This window comes from Anas platyrhynchos, chromosome 13 (assembly GCF_047663525.1).
Source record: "Anas platyrhynchos isolate ZD024472 breed Pekin duck chromosome 13, IASCAAS_PekinDuck_T2T, whole genome shotgun sequence".
Taxonomy (NCBI): Eukaryota; Metazoa; Chordata; class Aves; order Anseriformes; family Anatidae; genus Anas; species Anas platyrhynchos.
The window spans coordinates 10,314,884-10,333,154 of record NC_092599.1 but is presented as its reverse complement, the minus strand read 5'-3'; the positions used below and the strand labels follow the sequence as shown (position 1 = coordinate 10,333,154).

The window sequence follows — 18,271 nt, the reverse complement described above, 5'->3', positions numbered from 1 at the left end:
CTCTCTTGACTACCTTGATGAAACTACAAACCAGGAGGGACTTTCAGTAGCAGACGTCTCCTACTTGACATGCCAGTAACAGACAGGTGATAACGCTAATTAGGAAAAGCCAAACCAGGATTCAGGTATGAATTCAGGTCCACAGCTGATTCAGAGTTAAAGCCAGGGTTTCTAGGATTTGAATTACACAGTGCTTTTTCACCAGAAGATACAAAACTGAACTGGAAATAATGTCCAAGCTCCTTCTGGTTTCAGCTGTAACTTTAAACCACGAGGCTCCACAGAACGGCTAGCTGGGGATGAAAAAGTCTGCTGACATCCACCTCTGCCATCCCTCTGCACCTCTGGGGAAAGGTCAGAGCACACCTGATCAGCCCAGGAGACGAACACCTTGGCAGCCTCGTCAACCTGATGAGGTGCAGCTCTAAAAGGCCCTGCCCAGGGAAGCATCAGGTTTTCTGATCAAAGCTTTGAAATCTCCGTTTGTAGGTTTGGCTCGAAGGTAGATGCATCACTAAACAATGCAAGGTAGCTGTGTTGTGTGGGGTGAGTGATAATGAGAATTTGCTTTGTTTTATTTATTTATTTCAGTAGAAAAGCTGCAAATATAAGTTGTATCTTATAAGGGAAAGATGTCTCAGAGCCAGAGCAGAGCCTGGAAGCTGACTGTGTATCACTAGTGAGTGTAAGTCGAGTTGCCTAGAAACTGGGAGACTTGATAGTCATGGTGAGGCCTCTAAAAGTTGTCTCTGACTGTTGCAGCCCACAGCAACTTCCTTCGCTTTGAGCCTTAAAGCTGTTGTGGTCTGAAGTTTGGGTTTGAATTCATCACGTTTTTGTATTTTGTTGCTTTCTGGGGGTCATTAATGTAAGACTGTAGTTTTGCTGCGTTTCATTGTTGTAGTGATAACTGATCTCAGCCCTTCTAGCCTTCAGATATTAAAAAAGGAAAGAAGGGGGGAGGGGGAACAAAACAAAAAAAAACACCACAACCAACCCCATGAAATCTTCCTACTAAAATCCTCCTGCAAAAGAGAGGGAGCAAACCATTTTGTGTTTGTGGCAGACCGGGTGAGAAGAAATAGGTTTATGTTGCTGGAGGAGAGGTCTTGTTGGGATTTCAGGGCAGTGCAATCCTGCAGCAAACTGCCTGGGAGTGCACAGAGCCTGCAAAGCTCTAAGGACAGTCAGAGAAGCCCTGATAAAGCAGGGCAAAGGTAGAGCTAATCCTATGGCATGGATGAGCTCGTTTTCAGGGGTGGTTTTCTGTTTGCTTCTGGGCTCGGGATTTGAAGGTGAGTATTTCAGAAGTGCTCCTCTCTGATTTAGATCTGTTCCTACTGAAATCTGTCTATATCTCACCCCTGATCTCAGTGGGAGCAGAGTTAAACCAATTGTGCAAATCTCAGCTTTACCAGTCACTTCAAATGAGTTCTGTGATGCTGAAGGTTTTGGCTTGGGGTAGCTTTGTTCCCTCTGGATCAAGGAGGTATTGCCCAGAACAGCAGATTAGGCTTTTATTTTTTTCTTGTTAGACCTTTCTTATTCTTTTTGTGGCTCTGAAAGACTCTGTGACAGATGTTAGTGTTCATCTCCAGCTTATTAATATTCCTATACAATTCAGTAACACATTGCTGCTGCTACAGCACTGCCTGACAGCTTACACCCGCAGCACTGAGCCAAGATGTGTAGAAGTCCTGTCTGGCTCCGTTCCTTCCTTATGGCCCGATTCAGAGGGAGGCTGGCTTGGCGGGGGGAGGACGAATAATTATGCCAAGACAATGCGTTTGGCAAGAGACTTCTCTCTTCCTCCCATAACAACTCCATAAAATGTTTGTAAGCGAGCAGGAGCTAGTGTTTTTTTTTTCCTATTCAGGCATCTTCCTTGCTCTGGATCCTCTCCTGCAGCTGGGATTAGCAGCGTGCGCTTTTCTGCTTCTCGTCAGGAGCACCGAAGTCAGGACTGGTGTTTCCAAAATTAGGGGGGGGTGTTTTGGAGGGGCAGGGCTCTGGCTGTAGAAGACCTGACAGAGCACAGCCAGCTGACTTGGATATTCACCTTATGCCAGGCAGAATAGAAATAGCTGAAGCATCTGGACGCTTTTCAGAAGTGTCATCCCTTTGAGCGACAGCTTGGAGCTGAATTCAGCAAGGGGAGCTGAGCGGGGAGGAAAGTCAGAGCGGTGCCGGGCGTAGGAGGGGAAAGGAAGCAGCAAGAGGCTCTGCTGGTGCAGGAGGCAGGCAGGGGAGGGGAGCGGAGGTGCCAATGAACTCTTCTGGACTCAGCATACCAGTCTGAAAGCTGCATCTGAGCCTCCCCTCCTGCTCTCTGGGTACCCAGTGCTAGGGAGCTGGCTTGGGGCCACCTGCTCTAATTCTGGAGCGGTTCTCATGTTTTCTCCCCTTGCTTTCACAAGTTTCTCAGGAGGGGCACAGAGGCGTATATTAACCCGGGGACAGCTGCTGCTCGCCAGTCCCACCTGTGCATCTCATTAGCAGCCATCTCCAGCCTGCTGACCCTCTCAGCTGAGGAAATAGCAGTGGTCTGGTGATGTGACCCCACCTCTGAGCGCCTGGCCAGACAAGAAATGGAAACGTTGCCGCAGCTGAGGCCGTGCCTTACACTGATCTGTTTGTTTGTTTGGCTTTCCTAACTCCTGGGCAGCGCACTCAGGGCTAGCCGGTGGTTCAGATGAGCCCCAAAGAGGGAGAAAGACCTTGAGGGTTGACTTCCTTCCAAGCTGACCTGCCTGTTCCAAGAAACAGAAACTTTCCATGCTGTATAAAGCAACTGGCCCTCTGCTTGTTTACAGGGTCTCTCCCGTGTAACTCCACACATTGCATTTTACACGGCTTAAATGAAAAAAACATAACGGGCTTCATCTCTGAGCTGGATGAGGAGCTCTGTCCCAGCCCCTGCCATGCCCATCTGTGTAGGGGACACTGTTTAGCAGACCTGTAAAGGGAACAGGGCAGGATCAGTACTGGCTTAAAGCAGAGGTTTTGAGGTGAATTTGTGTTTGTAAATTCCAGTTTTAAGGTGAGCTCTGAGAGCAGGTCTCAGAGGTACCTGTGTGATGGATGACATTGTGAGCCCCCTTAACACATCGTATGTACAACAAAGGGCAGGAATGGAAGGAGGGGATGAAGAAAAGATGTAGGAATGGGAAGAGGAGAGAAGGCTGGCTGTAAATAAATGAAAAAATAAATCTGTGAGAGATGAAGAGAGCTTGTTACTTAAAATGCTGTAGCTTCAAGCCTGCAGTGCCTACTTGAATTTTGCTGGGGAAAACGTTGCTGCTGAGACCTGTGATCCAAAAGACATTTTATCTCTGCCAAATGGCTGCGGATTTTTACTTTTCATTGATGAATACCAACATTAAAATGAAGGTACCACTTGGCCTGAAAGCATTTGTCAGGGCAGGTTGATGCATGAGAGAGAGAAATCCACACAGACATACCGGTGGTAGGGAAGACTGCTGCCACGGTCACAGGTGGTGGCTGCCGGATCTGTGACATCTTTCCTGACCAACTAGCTCCTTTCTCATGGTATAAAACAGGAGAGCAGCCTGCCTGCCCTTGAGGCTGTAGCTCACTGGAAACACGATGGGTTGGACTGTAAAATCCTTTTGGTCATGGAGCAGGTGGCACTGTGGGGCAGACGGTTCCTTGTTCAAGCAGCCCAGAGGCTGCGGGCACCCAGCGCCTTCCACGTTTTCTCACTAACTTGGAATCTGCATGGGGTGGGATGGGAGAAACTATAGGTCAGTGCTCTGACAGCTGCCTAATGGCCTGTGGAAATAGAGATGTTGGGCATGGTCCAGCTTCTGTGGGGTTATATGTCAGCCCTGCAGATCCTCCCATCACAACTGAGCAAATTGTTGCCCTTATTGGCAGCCTCAGCAGAACGGCCAGGGCTGAGGGAAGCCTTGAAGGCTAAAGTTCAGGTGGGCTGGCAGGGCAGAAGGTTTGTCGCTTCCTTTCCCATAAGTTATTTCTGTAGAAAGAAGGCTGCTGTGTTGCTATTCTTGTGTCCCTTGGGAGTGTCCTGTCTGCTGGACTGCAAGAGGTAGACAGGCAGCTTGGCCGATGTGCACTGTGTCTACTTTTTGGGATTAGAATAAGGAAAATACCTGAAACACAGTAAATATAATTCTAAGGTCCCAAGGCATGGCTGGGCAGCACCTTCTCTTGTTTTGTGGAGTGGTAATGTTTGATTATGGGCATAAAACAGGCGAGCATATTCAGCGCAGCTTCTTGGGTGGTGGTGAAGATGAGAGAGGCTTCCAGTAGGCTCCCCAATCATCTGTTCACATCAGGTCCTTATAAGCTTGGTGTAATGCTTCCTCCTTTGCAGAGGGTGGTGTGGTGTTGGGTTTAATACAATCACATGCTTAACTTGCACATGGAATTACCAGGACCTGTGAGTAAATTGGATAATTCAGTATGTGCCACTAATTAAATGAATTTAAACTGTTTAATTAACTGTATGTAGCAGATGGTGCATGTGGTGCATTTGACCTTTGGTCCAGGGGTTTCTACTATAGAGAACTGCAAAGTTGTGAGGTTAGGAAGCTGTGCTTTTGGTCATTAACATCACTGCAAGAGGAAAAAACAATGCATGGCAAAAACCTCGTGGTGTTGTGTACACGATGGCACCATTTTCAGTGAGAAAAGATGATTTCAAATGGTTGATGTGAAAAATGTTTTTCTGCCTTTATTTGCATGAAACTGGAGGAGAAACCACGCTGCTTTGTCTTTGATCAAGATGATATTTTTGTCACAGAAATCTCAAATGGCATCACGAATGCAGTACCAGTGGATTACCTGGGAATGTCAATACTGTGAGGTGTCTGGATGTCAATAATAATCTACAAAGTGGTCTCAAATATAGCTTGGTTGCACAATCTTTAGGCTTCAAACTTGTAAAGATGTAACGCATAGATATTCATACACACAAGTGCTGAGCTTGTGTATCTGGATGGGGGAGCAGTCTGCTGGGAACTGGAAAGACTCCATTCAGCTCTTTTCCACTTTCTGGGTCTGAAACACCAACTTTTAGATTGTTGTTTACAAATTGTTTGTGCTGAACAGAGCGACTACTTTGAAAATGTGTGAGTGTTCTGCTTCAGTGTTCTCAGAACAAAATACTGCCAAAATGCAGAAACATCTGACACTTCTGAAATTCAGTGATGAATTGGTCAAAATTCAGATGAAAGAACAAAGCTTCGTTTTTCTGTCATCCCCCTGAAAAATCCAGGAAGTTTTCAATATGGTTAAATAACCTGAAAAGGTAACTTTCAGAGTCAGCTATGCTTGGCTTCTTTTATTTATTTATTTTTAAAAACTCATCAATTTTATAAAAGATGATTAAAAATAACCTTTTGAATTGTATTACTGGACTGTATTACCTGGTTTTTTGTTTCACTGGACCCAAACCAGCTATTTTGGCACCTGTACTGATTTTCAGTAGAAGTCTTTACAAGATTGGAAACTTAAATACTATACAACACTACTATTGTGGGTAATACCATTAAACCTCAGTAAGTTTTGTACATTGAGGCAGATTGAGGCAAGTGTTAGTAGACAAGGGAGGAGGGATCTACGTGTGATTATTTACAAAAGACCTAAAATCAGGCATTTCCTGCCAGTGTATCACTTTCACTTAGAGACATGCTGAAGAGTAGCTATGGTCCAAATACTACTTTTATTCCAGCCAATATATGGGAAAGAAAGTGCCACTCTGAAAGAGCTTGGGCCCTAAAAGTAAATACCTGGTGCTCGTATTCAAACCACACTTAATATGGTTCATTTTGTGCTTCCAAGCTCTAATATTATTTTACCTCCCTTCAAAAATATAACCCATCTGTGTTTTTTAAAGCCAGGTACTTATAAGCAACCTTACAGTAACAAACCTCTGTGTGCAACACCATTATTTAACAAAATACTGTCTGCCCTAGAACAGCCCCACAATAAAAAGTCAGTTCATCTGGAAAGTGTCAGTGCAGTGATGAAGTGCAAACACCTTAGGAAGGAAGCAAATAGTTTCTTTATGGCCAAAACCAACAACCTATTAGAAATAGTAATACCTTTTAAAAATAATTTTAATATGTTTTGGTGATGCTTGAAAAATGCCAAACAAACTGGGGAAAATGGGGGTGGTGCTGGGGAAGCTCATGAAATGCTGTCCTTCAGTGACTTCTCATTTTTTCCCTTTATCTCCTTCCTACTTTGATTGCTTAGCTCCTCAAATGTAGCACAGCATTGTTACAGAAGTGTTACCTGCTTGGTGTTAGTTCCAGCAGCACGTGCAAGCTTGTTCTAGGGCTCTGAATTCAGTGCATTTAACGTGAGTCTTCCCAAAATCACCGCTGGCCAAAAGTGCTTAGCGCAGTGGGTTTTGATAGCCATGCTGTCATGTAACCAAATCTGCACAAACCCAAACTGCAAACAGGGAACGCTGTGGCCATAGCTCCAAATGGTCAGAATTATTTGTGTTGGAAACTTCCCACACTGCGCACTTCTATTCCTCAGCATAAATAACATCTTGAACCTCAGCTCTAAGCAGTATTTTATGATGTCAATCGTTCCTAACCATAGAAGTAAGGAGATGCCAAAACCTTACGCAGCAGAAGATCCTAATGTTCCCATCTAATGTGGCGCTTAGGCTGGAAATGCTGCACTCGTGGTCTGTTTCAAGCAGAGAGTCATTTCACAAAATAGGGACCAGATGAGAAAGATGTGCTCTGTGTCACTGACAAAATGCTGTCAGATGCCTCCTGGCTCTTGATGCGAGTTCATGTCAAAACAGTAAATATTCCTGCAGGAGGAAGGAGGCACAGAAGAGAACAGAAAGGGAGGGGAAGGTCCTATCGGTGTTTTTCTTTTAGCACAAAATGCAGGCAGTGCCTGCTAGCAACAACTTAGACAGAAGCAGCTGGGAGGTGTCCACATAGACCTTGGTGGTGTTGCCAGCAGTTGTGCTGGAGAACTCGTTACAGGTTGCTGTAATCTCAGCTCCTTCCCTGCCAGTAAGCTCCACCACGGAGCTGCAGCTGTAATCGCTGCTCCAGAGCGGCTTCAGCAGCAGCTGAGACCTTCAGTCCTGGGGAGCCTGTGATCATGGTGCTGGTGGGGCTACTGGGCAGGGAAGGGAACCATCAGCTTTCCCTTTTTTCTAGAATTTCAATTTCCCATCAGCTTGAATTGGGTTAGGAAAGCTGAGCTGCTTGAGGCAGCTCACAGTCCCTCACTGAGGAAGCTACGGTCGTGTTCCTTGCAGGTGACACACCATGGCCCATGTTTACTTTGTGCTCTGACTGCTGGTGGCACAGAAGGTAGCAGAATCCAGCTGTCAATTAAAGACAATTTTGTTCTTAAGAAAAGTTTTGAGGTGATTGTTCTAGGGCTGAAGAAAGTCAAGGAAAACCACAAGTCTTCCAGGACCAGCTTACAGATGGATACTGCAGATCCCCTCGTGTTAACGCGGGGCTTGGGGAAGGGGCCCGTGAAGGAACGGGCCCAGCAGGGAGACAATGCTGAACCTCCAAAGCCGAGCTGCCAGCTGTTATTTTCAGCTCTTGCTGACCAAGCTGAGATCCGTGCTGGAGCCCTGTGAGGAGTGCTCTCCTCCCTCCTGCCCGCGCTGTGGCCTGACAGGAAATTCCCCGCTGCAGGGACCCGGGGACGGGTGGCTGCAGGAGCCAGCTGCACGGCCTGCCACAGAGCGGCTGCTTCCTGAGGGCTGGCTCCGCTCGTGCCACCGCCAACAGATTTATGGAGAAGGCAAACCTTGGCTCTTGGCAAAAGCTGCTCCTTTTTTTCTTACCCTTTTCTATGTTTAACCTGTCTACAGCGTGACCGGACCCATAGCCATCACCAGAGCTGCAATTCCTGCTTCTGCTGCTGCAACACGGCTCTCTGACCAGCAGGAAGGTGAATTAGGGTCCATCTAAACCAGTGTATTTAGGCTGCCTTGTTTAAAAGGCTGCCTAGCCTAGCTGGCAGCTACAGGGCACACAAGCCGTGCATGGTAGGGATGGCTGTGTATGTTTTCAGGCGAAATTGTAACCACATTACATGCTATGCAATTCTCGCTGAAATCTAGTCAAGTTTTAGTCTTTAAGTTGGAACAGAATGAATAGACCACTTCTTTGGGGAGTCTGGGCCAGCCAATGGCTTTTTAAAAAAAAAAAAAAAAAAGAAACAGAAAAACCACAGCCAACGAACTCTAAACCAACTCTGTTTTGTGTCCAAAGACCGAAACATAATTTGAAGCGACTTGCTTAAAATCCTTCATGGTGTGGGTAGCTAAAGCCATTGGGTATTTTGTTTACTTGTCTATAGAACATGTTTCTGTTCAGTCCTGGCACCGTGCTCCGCTGCTTGTTTAAACATGCCTAGGAGGAGAGGCAGTGTGAAAACACTCTTTAAATCAATAAAAATAGTTGTAAGACTGAACAAACACTCCAGACTGGAACAGTTCACGATCTTCAGGATCAAGATGTGAATTGTTTTGGAAAGTTGTGGATCTCTGCACCTACTTTGATCAGGAAAATATGCGTGGCTGTGGGGGGAAAACTGACCACTGCTCCCGCAGAATGCAGGTCTAAGGCTTGCATAGTACCTTGGACCCATTTTCATCAGACTTGGAGCTGCTGCTGGACAGGTTAGCTGCAAAATTACTTCTGATGTGCTCCTACTGCACCCCCAGGAAAGGTCTAAGTGCTGTATGTCATCCTGCCCACCTGGACGGAGGATAGGCCAGGTCAAGTCTTCGTGTGCAGCCTGAAGAAATAACACAATGGGAAATGAAACAAGGAGCAAACAAGGAAGAGTGTCTTACGTATCACTTGTGGGAATGGACATCAGAATGTTAAACCAAGACAGGCAGCTCAGTTTCTCCACAGCCATGCACTCCCTTTTGGCTTTTGCCTAAGTAACGAGGAAATATAAATTCCTTGCACATAAGGAGCACCTTGTTCCAAGAACAAGAACAGCTTGGTCATCTGACGGTTTGCGCTGGAAGGTGTCCAACCCAATTGGTGCATCTCCCACGGAGGATAGCACTGCTACAATGCAATGTGTTTTGGAAACAGCTCGTGATTAACAATGTTCGGTGGAGTGGAAGTAAAAATAATTAGAAGATATTTTAAAGTTCCCTTTGAATGTAATCTGTGGATGGTGATTTTTAAGCAACCTGTCAGCTTCAGCAGCCTCTGAGATGACTCACGCACGGATAAGTTCAAGGGTAGTGATATCACAGCAGCACCTGGCACTGCTGTTAGTGTGAGGAGGTGATTGCTAGGTCTTTAATAGGCATGTGCTTTCTTTCCCAGGAGCTGCAACTTGTCTTCGCAGTTTGTTTTTAAGTGCTTTCTTTGAGGTTGTTTGTGTTAGATCCTCAGGTGGTGAGAAGAAAAAATAATCTTATCTGTGCTGATTCATCACAGCTACAGATGTCCTGCAGCCTGTGGCTGGGGCTTTGCAAAAGCACCAGCCTGACTCTAGCAATGTTTCTGTGCTGACTCAACGGGACCAGTGCTGAGTACAGTGTCTGTGCACATGTATGTGTGCACAAATGTAGGTATGTACAGACATGCACATATCTAGGGAGATCTGTCCTGGGTCTGAAGCCAGATTTTGGAAAAACTAAAGGCTTTGTCCCAGGGCAATCACAGAAACCAGGCTGTTTCTGTGAAATTCTGTGGGTACCACTATTGAACTGTTTGTTAGAGCCTGTGTGAGCTGGGCAGCACGCTTGTGCTGTGCAGATGCATTTAAACATGAACTTGCTCAAGGGAAGATGGTCTTATCATGAAATAGTGTCAGCAGACAGGCTGAGGCTGGCTGCTTTGGGGACAGCTGCTAGTGATACTGTGGTCATGTCACCAATGCCCAGCGTGAGACCTGATCCTGGAGATACTGAGCTCTGTTGAGTTTATGCCTTTAGTTTGTGCAATCCCCCTCTTCACTCAGTTTTATTCGTACATCCCATCCTGTGGTAGCTGCCACATGATAAAGATGTAGCCTTCTGTAGTATTCCTGGGTGTTTGAAGTCATTCAGTGTCTGCTTTCATATTTATTACACTGATTATTGCTTCCTGGAATCGCTCAGAGCCATGTGGACTGGAGTATCTGTAACACCAAGTCATGCTTAATCGTATGGACATCTCAGTCTATTACACGAGGCAGTGTATGTATCTTGTTTGGTGTACGGCACGCAGCACTGCAGTTATGGAAATAGGTTGGTTTATCTGCCTTTTGGGGACGGAATAGGTTAGTGTTTTTTCCTCTGCTTCTAATGCAGCGATTTTCAATGACTACACTTGTTCAAATCCAAAATTTCACAAGTGTATTTTAAGACTTAAGAAGATACCTCTTGATTTAGAGCATCTGAAAGGAAAGCAGAATGTGTCCAGGCTCTGTCAAGTTCCAGCACAGCCACGGTTTCAAGCACCTCCACAATTACCTTGTTATCAAGCAACTGATTGATGGTACGAGTGCCATGGTTGATGGAGGCCACAATGGTTCCTTGGGCAGCGGCTCCTTGTGCTTTTTGCTAGTGTGTGTTTTGATGCCTACGTAGCATCAATCCCTCTGTCCATCCTCTTAGAAGAATGTTACTGTGCCAGTGCTGACACATCCAATGCTGGTCAAATGTTGGTGATATTCAGAAAAGTAGACTTGTGTGATGTTGGAGTAGGATGTGAAAATGGGATTCCTGGCTTTCTCTCCATTTCTGGATATGCAAATTGCAAAACCTGCCTCTTGGAAGAAGTTTGGTTCTGTGAATATGACTTTTCTGGCAATTGAGAGATCTGTGTTAACTTCCATTTTCCAATCTCACCCTCTTGAGAAGACTAGAGCCTTTTCTTAGCTTAACTAGCGACCTTTTGCTCGCCCTGTTCTTCCCCTGCCTCTGTTGCCTGTTCGGGCTGTAAGCATTCAAGGCACGGTTTGTCCACATGCTGTGTTTGTGTAACACACTGGCCCGTGGTTGCATGTCCACATCTGTGCCCGATCTGCAGAGGATATTGGTCTGTTATAACTCCCAGCTGGCTGGTCTGGCTTTCCACCTCGAGCTGGAGCAAATCTTTTATTGTTCTGGAGCAAATGCTTTTATTGTTCTGCCGGTCCCTGGTTTCTGCCGAGATGGCATCTGCCCCGTTCGTACAGAGCAGGGCAAAACCAGCCCCGATGTCTGAGAGAAATGCTATGGCAATAGAGGAGAAAGGGGGGGAAAAGTAAAGAGTAAGAATCTGGCTTTTGAGGCTTGACTCTCTTCTGTAGGTCCTTGGTGGAAGCGTGCATCATTGGCTCTGCCAAGTGGTACTTTTCCAGCATTCTTTACTTTTTTTTTCTTCCCCCTTATCACCATTATGCTGCATTTATAGGAATTCCCTCCCCTCGTCTCAGATGCTTCCAGACATCGGCTCATCCCCAGCCCCTTTTGATGGGCAGCTCCTTTTATGCTTGCTCTCTCAGGCTTAGCATTTCAACCGAGCAGAACGCCGGTGTTGGTTTTCTCACTGGGAGTGACTCAGTAAGGGATTTGTGCGTGGCCAGCAGCCAGGGAAGAAAACACACTGTCAATGTACATTCGTGCGGTGCCAAGCCCTTCCTGGGCACGGTAACTTTCCTCTCCTAGGGCTGCCGCCTGCCAGGAAGGGAAGACACGCTGAACGGAGGAGGAAGAGGCAAATGGCAGCAGCCTGTGCTAAAACTTGACCTGGCAAACTCAGATCAACTATGTGCCCTTCTGTTGGCACTAGGAAGGCATTTCTCCCGAAGGCAAATAAAGGTCTCTAGCATTGTCTGGCGATTGTTCGCGTCCCACCCGGTAAATGCTGTGCCTGCAGATCTCAGGGCAGATTCCTTTCTTCTCTCACACGTATGCTTGCAGGGTCCTGGAGGTGTTTTAGGTGGAAAATAGGGAAAATTATGCAGATGAGAAGCTATTGTACTAAGCAGGGGGTCTAAGCAAAACAAAACATTTCACACATGCTTAGATTTACAGCAAAAATAATTACAAGTAGTCTTTTGTATCCAGCAAGTAGAGGAGTGGAAAAGAGAAGCAATTCTGCTGCCAAGGGATCAGAGTGCTGGAGAGTCCGAGCTGTCCACATAGCTGACAGGTATCTGGAGAGAGCAGGATGACCTGACCTTAACCACACAGCCTTCAGGACCCATCAGCAAGAGCAGGCAGAAGGGATGTGGCTGCCAGCTTTGTATCCGGGGAGAAGTCCCACGGGTGAGATGTGGGCAGACCAGCACAAAGCCAGCAGGCTGGTGATGGGCACGGGACTGAACGGACAAAGGGAACCAGATATAAGCACTCCAAATTCCTATAGATCAAGAAAAGAGTAAATGGCAAATGGCAGCCTGTCGCTTGGTTCATGCAGCTGTGAATACTTGTCTCTGAAACCAGCCATAAGATGGAAGTGTGGGAGAAACAAGCGGTTTCCAAAGCTGTTCTCCAACTCCTGCAGAGAGGAAATGCACGGGGTGTTTTAGAAGCTGGCTGAAGGAAATGTTCTTAGGTTTTTCCTGCCTTTTCCCCTAGTGGCTTCTCTCCTTAGCATCCAAGTCTGTAAGAAAAACTCGAATTCTAATGTAACAAAAATATAGTTCTTCGCTATTTTTAGAAGTTACATGGATTACGTAAACAAGTCGTCTAATAAACAGACTGTGGCCAGGGAGTTCAAACTGGCTTTGGATATTGAGCAGAAATAGATTTGGGCTTACCAACCTAAGATCCCTTAGAGCACATTTCTTTCAATCTATTTTCTCTTTTCCTGGAACTATTATGATTTCAGGATTTTGGGATCATGTATAAATAGATCTGGCCAGCGGACCTGGCCAGAGGTTTGGAAAGATCATACCATGCACTTTTTTTTTTTTTTTTTTTTTTTTTTAGGAATGACTAAAATAAAGCATTAGAAGTTCTACTGATAATTGTACAACTTTTTTTTTTTTTTTCTAAGTTTCCCAAAGGCTAAGCTAAGGTCCAGTACTCATTGCAATGTCTAGTTGTCTAGTTTCCCCCTCTGAGGAGTAGAAAGCAAGCCTAAAACACGTTGAGGGGTAAACAATTTGAATAAGAGAAGCAAGATGATTAAACAACAACAACAAAAAAAAAGGCAAAAGCAATACATGAGCTGCCTTTTAGCAAAGTGTTTCCTGGTTGTTTGCTTGATCTATCTAAACTCAAGGATCTTTGATGTTTGAGGCATTTAAAGCCAGCCTGCACAAAGCTTTGGGGAGCAGGCAAATATTGCAGAGGGTTTACAGGGAGGATATTGTAGGAGCCAATGCAGGTTCCTCCATTTCTGAGATAGCATCACCCTCATTGACCAGCTCGTTGGTACAGCAGAAGGCTGGAGTAAGCAGGACGTCCCCCTGCCAGGAGGCCTTTTATCTTACCTGATAAAAGCAGGATCTTCTGAGACTGTTGGGCTTCCCACTCCTCTCAGCTTGCAGGACTGTAGGTTCTACCTGAATAGAGGTACTGGGCTTTAGAAGTCAGTAAAGTGTGCGCTGAACAAAAAGGATCCTGTGGTGGCTGCCATAAATATAACAGATTAGGAGGTCAGGGAAGATACTTCAGTGTTTTCTCTTGGTTGGTGCTGGAAGAGCTGGGTTTGCAACGGGATGTAGCTAAGTATACACACAAGCACTGCAAAGCTGGAAACAAGCCCTGACCCAAAGCTGGGAAGCCCAGGGTTGGATTCTGCTTTCCCACATCCTATAACGTGCTCTTTCCCACACAGTTATTGGCCAAAATGGGAATGGGAGCCAGTCAGTGCTCTGACTGCTGTCCCTCTCGCTGGGGTTTCTGTGGCAGACACAGCTCTGGATGCTGTCACAGTATCTGGCAGATGAGGTTTTCCAGGTGGGATTTTAGACAAACATATGCTTCCTTTTTTTTTTTTTTTAAAAAAAAAAAAAAAAAAAGTTTTAAAGGAGTCTGAGGCTTCTTGGCAGATCTGTTAGATTTAAAGCACGTGTGACAGCAGAAACTTTTGTACCTAGGGTAGTAGTAGGTATAAGCAGACTCACTGGGAATGCTGCTGAGTTTGGAGCAGGCAGCGAGGTACAAGCTCAACTGACCCCTGGATGAGGAGGAGACTATTTATACATATGCAATGAAAGAGAATAGACTGTACTGTATGTAACAGATTTGCAAAGTGTTCAGGATATAAATATATTCATTCCTTTGGGTCCTTCTTCCCAATGACAGCTCCCTGACGAAAGCTGTGCCGTGTCAGGGCCTATAGATCAAAGTCATACCTAGAAAGGTTAGATCAAGGTTGTGTTTGGAGAGAAAGTTCCCTGCTTGGAGATTGTCAGGAAGGCCAGGTCAGGTCAAGGCTCCCTCTCTAAACAGTGCTTGGAAGTACCTGGACGAGGATGTGATGTGTGCATGCACTGGATTCGCACAGAAGGATAGTGACCCTAAAAGCACTTATCCCTCTTTTTCCAACTGCCTGCTCTGACCAGTCTGAGAGGGTCCCACTGACAGGTGAAATGAGTTCACCAAAGTCCACTCAGTATTTTCCGATCTCATCTGGCCAGCTGATGCATGTTTCCCCAAATGCAGACACATCCTGAATGGTGGACCAGCTTCTTTAAAGATGCTCTGCTGGTAGGAAAAGACCTGGGCTCTCTTTAACCAGCCATTTATTCTGAAGGCCTCCTCAAGTGAGGACTAACTTCTCCTTCATCCTTTCTGCATTCCCCACTGCTCAGCATAGTGTTTGGGGAGGAAACTTACTTATCATGCAGTGAACTCCAACTGACAAATCCTCCAAAGGACCCCATAATACGGCATTTCCTAGATTTTTTTTTTCTTTAAACCCAAACCCACGTTAGCATTTTTCACAAAATACTTTTCTCTGTAGGCTTTTAGTTGAGAATGCAAGCAGTGGGAGCAATCTCAGCAGCACTTAGCTCTGGCACCCTTGGCTTTGGAGCAAGTGTCTTGCTGCAACATAGATCCCCTCTAGAGGGCATTGGTCACAGAGGCACATGCACAAACACGTCCGTGGGTGCATCAGGCATGCAGAGACCCCTGCATGGCCTTCAATGTTCTTCAGTGGTCGGCAGGAAGTCAAAAAAGAAGGGTTCAGTGGGTTGTGTGGGAAAAAAAGGTGCCAGGCAAGCTCCACTTCAGCTGTTAACAGGTACAGCAGTGATAATGCTAAAGGGCTTGGGACCTCTGGGCGCTCTCTGAGAAAGAAATCACAAACCCAGTTTTCAAACCTCATGTTTTACTCCTGCAGTGTGTGTGCAGAACGAGTTGGACAGATGTCCTCTGCATGCTCTTGTTTATGTCAAGCAGAGAAAGGAATCCCAGGGCAAGAGCTGTGGAGTCCTGCTGGAAATGGATAGCTCTTCTGTCTTCCTTACTTAGTCATGAGGAGATGTTGGATTTCTCAGGAACTCAGGGTCCTAAATTATTGAAAAAGTTTTGAAGACCTTGATATGTACTTGATCAATATTAATAAACCAGAGTGTGTTTATCTTCCTAATGACAGGATAATCCTTGGCCTCTGCTCGTGATAGTGAGCAGCATCATGATGTATTTATACAACACCAGCATAAACAGCATTTTCCAGAAAGCTTCACCACTTGAGCAAAAAATATTTTGGAAACAGAAGCTAAAGCGTTCAGAAACATCCTCTTGTTCATCTGAAACCTGTCTCTGGTCAGTTCGTGTCATGTCAGCACTGTCTAAATATCCTGTGGCCATAACACTAATAGATAACAGCCTGGGACATCAGCATGAAGCTGCTGCAAATGACTGCATCGGCCGACCCGAATGAGCAGTTCTCCATGGGCGAAGGTGGCTTTGGGCAAGCGTTGGGACTGCCATAGAAACACCTGTCCCACCCTTTGTGACTTGTCTGCACCTTGGGCTGTGAAAGCTTTCCTTCATGCCTTTGCATGTAGGAATCCTACATTTTCATTCCATACTTCTGAACTTTCCAGGCTTGCCACAGGGCTGGAAAATGATAATTTTAGGCAAATCTATTACTAAGAACTGATACTTTCTAATTTAGTACAGTGAATTGAACTGGACTGCTGGACAGCAAGGAACCAAAGAGAGAGAAATGCCAGTAGTTGCGATCACTTGTCCCAGCTCTATTTACTGCTCTCAGCTTATATCCAGATGGATCAATTTGGTCTTCAGGCCAAATCTATTCTTTGCATAGCCTAAATAAAGGCAAGGAAGTTGTGCCTTGGATGAATCTGATGTCTGGATCCAGACTGTTCTGCAGCTGGCAAGGTGTTTGCCTTGTTTCTCTCACATTCTTGGATGCCACGTGTTTTTAATGGAGGAGGAAGGAAAAGGCTCATGTCATCAGTGTGGGTGTGTTATGTACGTCTGGGAATCCTGGAGAGAAGACTTTGTGGAAAGGGAACAATTGTTTGCTGTTGGGGAATCGTGTCGTCATTTCAAATGGGGAAACCTGGGTGAGCACACACCTGCTAGCAGCTTGGTTGGTGACAGGAAGGAAGGACTATGCAATTTTGTTGTAATTTGGGGCACTTGGATTGGATGAGGATTGGTGATGACAGCAGTTACACTTTCCTAGCAGATAAGTTAGTGTCAGAGCACTGGCAGAGGGTGCAAAGACAGTGCCTAGGCAGTTTCAATTCTTTGCATCTCTCTTGTGTCTTCTCCAAGTTTTCTTCAAAATATCAACCTGTCAGAAGGAAGGACCCTGTGTAGCCCTGTCAGGAGGAAAAGCAGCTCTGCAACCTGCTGGAGTCCTGCTTGGAGTCCCCGCAGAACTCACTTCAGACCTTACAGCCCTTTCTCAGGGTCCAGTCAGGAATGTATTTGGCCTCTGTTCCCCTGCTAACAATGGCTGTGCTCTGTTAAGTCTCTGTTGGGTGACAGCCATTCTCTAAAGAGAACATTTTCGTGATTAAGGCCAGCCTAATCTAGTCAGAGTTTGTTGCTTTAAAATACGCAGTACGGATCCCTCGCATGGCACAAATTGACACGGTGGTATCCAAGTCACACTGCCCATCTGGTTTATCTGCTTTAAGGGGCTGCCCCTTGGGCTTGGCTCCTTGATTTACAAGTGGTCTGTGGATTTTATTCCTGACTTTCAGGAGCTGGAAGGCTTTGATTTCACCATCAGCCGGCATTAGCAGCGGTTGTCTTTCCGTGACTGGGAAAACTTGCTGCTATACCAAGTTGCCACTCTCCTAGGAGAATTTGCCAATAGAAGTAGTAAAAACCAGAGTGGGGAAGGCATCAGTCCGTCTACTAAGAACTCTAGATCACCTTTCCCATCTTTTCACTTTTGCTATAATTTAGGCTGTTTTTAGGCATTCAGGATTTCATTTCTAGTTGGCTTCCTGCAGCAGATATAGCCCCAAATAATTGAAGGTTATCTGTTATTTCACCCAGCTTTGGAACCAGCCCTAATCTGAGGACTAATCCGGTTCTTGGAAACCAGGCTGAACCATCTGGGGGGAAAAAGGGTGCTGGAGACGCACAACTCCAGAGCAGTACGTGGAGCTGGGAAAGGCTTTGGGGTTTCGAAGTGCCCGCCTGCTTGCAGGGAAAGGAGGAACAATACCTGGAGCTTGCGATGTGGGTCTGCCCTACCCTCGCCCATCTGGGGGAGGCAGAGTAATTCCCAGGGTGCAGAACAGTGATACTCACTGGGTTCAGATGGCTGCAGGAGCATCCGAACACCCTGCCCTTCAGCCCATCCTAGCACCTTCCTTCAGTCATGAATCTCCATTTCATTTTGGGAGAGTTTGCTCCTCCAGGCTGTTATTTTGGCTGTGTCTGAATTATTTTTGTTAGTTTTGTATCCAGCTTATTTGGGGCAAAAGGGGACAAAAGGCCAAGTCAGCCGCCAGGCTCCAACCCTATCAAGCTGCTTTTTGCTTTTAAGGAAATGAAGTCATATTTATGTGCAGAAGTAACCCAGAAATGTGCGCTCCTGCCAAGACGTTTGTTTACCCAAAGCTTAAGGAAGGTGATGTTTGTGTGCGCCCAAAGCTTGAGCAACCACCTTACATTAGAAGGAAGGTAGCTAACGTTTCAACCCTGATCCTAGAGAGGGAAAAGTTCATCACCAGCAAAACCAGTATTCCCGGCTATCCTGATGTGCCTGGGAGCTTTGTTGTTGTACGTAATATTTTGATTTTCTGTCATGCTGTCCATTTGAGATGGCAAAGGGATTTAAAAAATAAAAATAAAATAATAATAATAATAAAAAAAAAACAACCAACACCACCT

General features: G+C 45.8%; 1 long non-coding RNA gene across 1 annotated transcript in view; it reads left to right on the top strand.

Annotated features, from left to right (window-relative positions):
* The first annotated feature begins 345 nt into the window (after window positions 1-345).
* LOC119718253 (uncharacterized) overlaps window positions 346-18,271 on the top strand; it is a 60,545-nt gene continuing 42,619 nt past the window's right edge. The window contains exon 1 of the long non-coding RNA XR_005269085.2: window positions 346-546. This is a non-coding gene — a long non-coding RNA (uncharacterized lncRNA). The remainder of the gene's footprint in view (window positions 547-18,271) is intronic.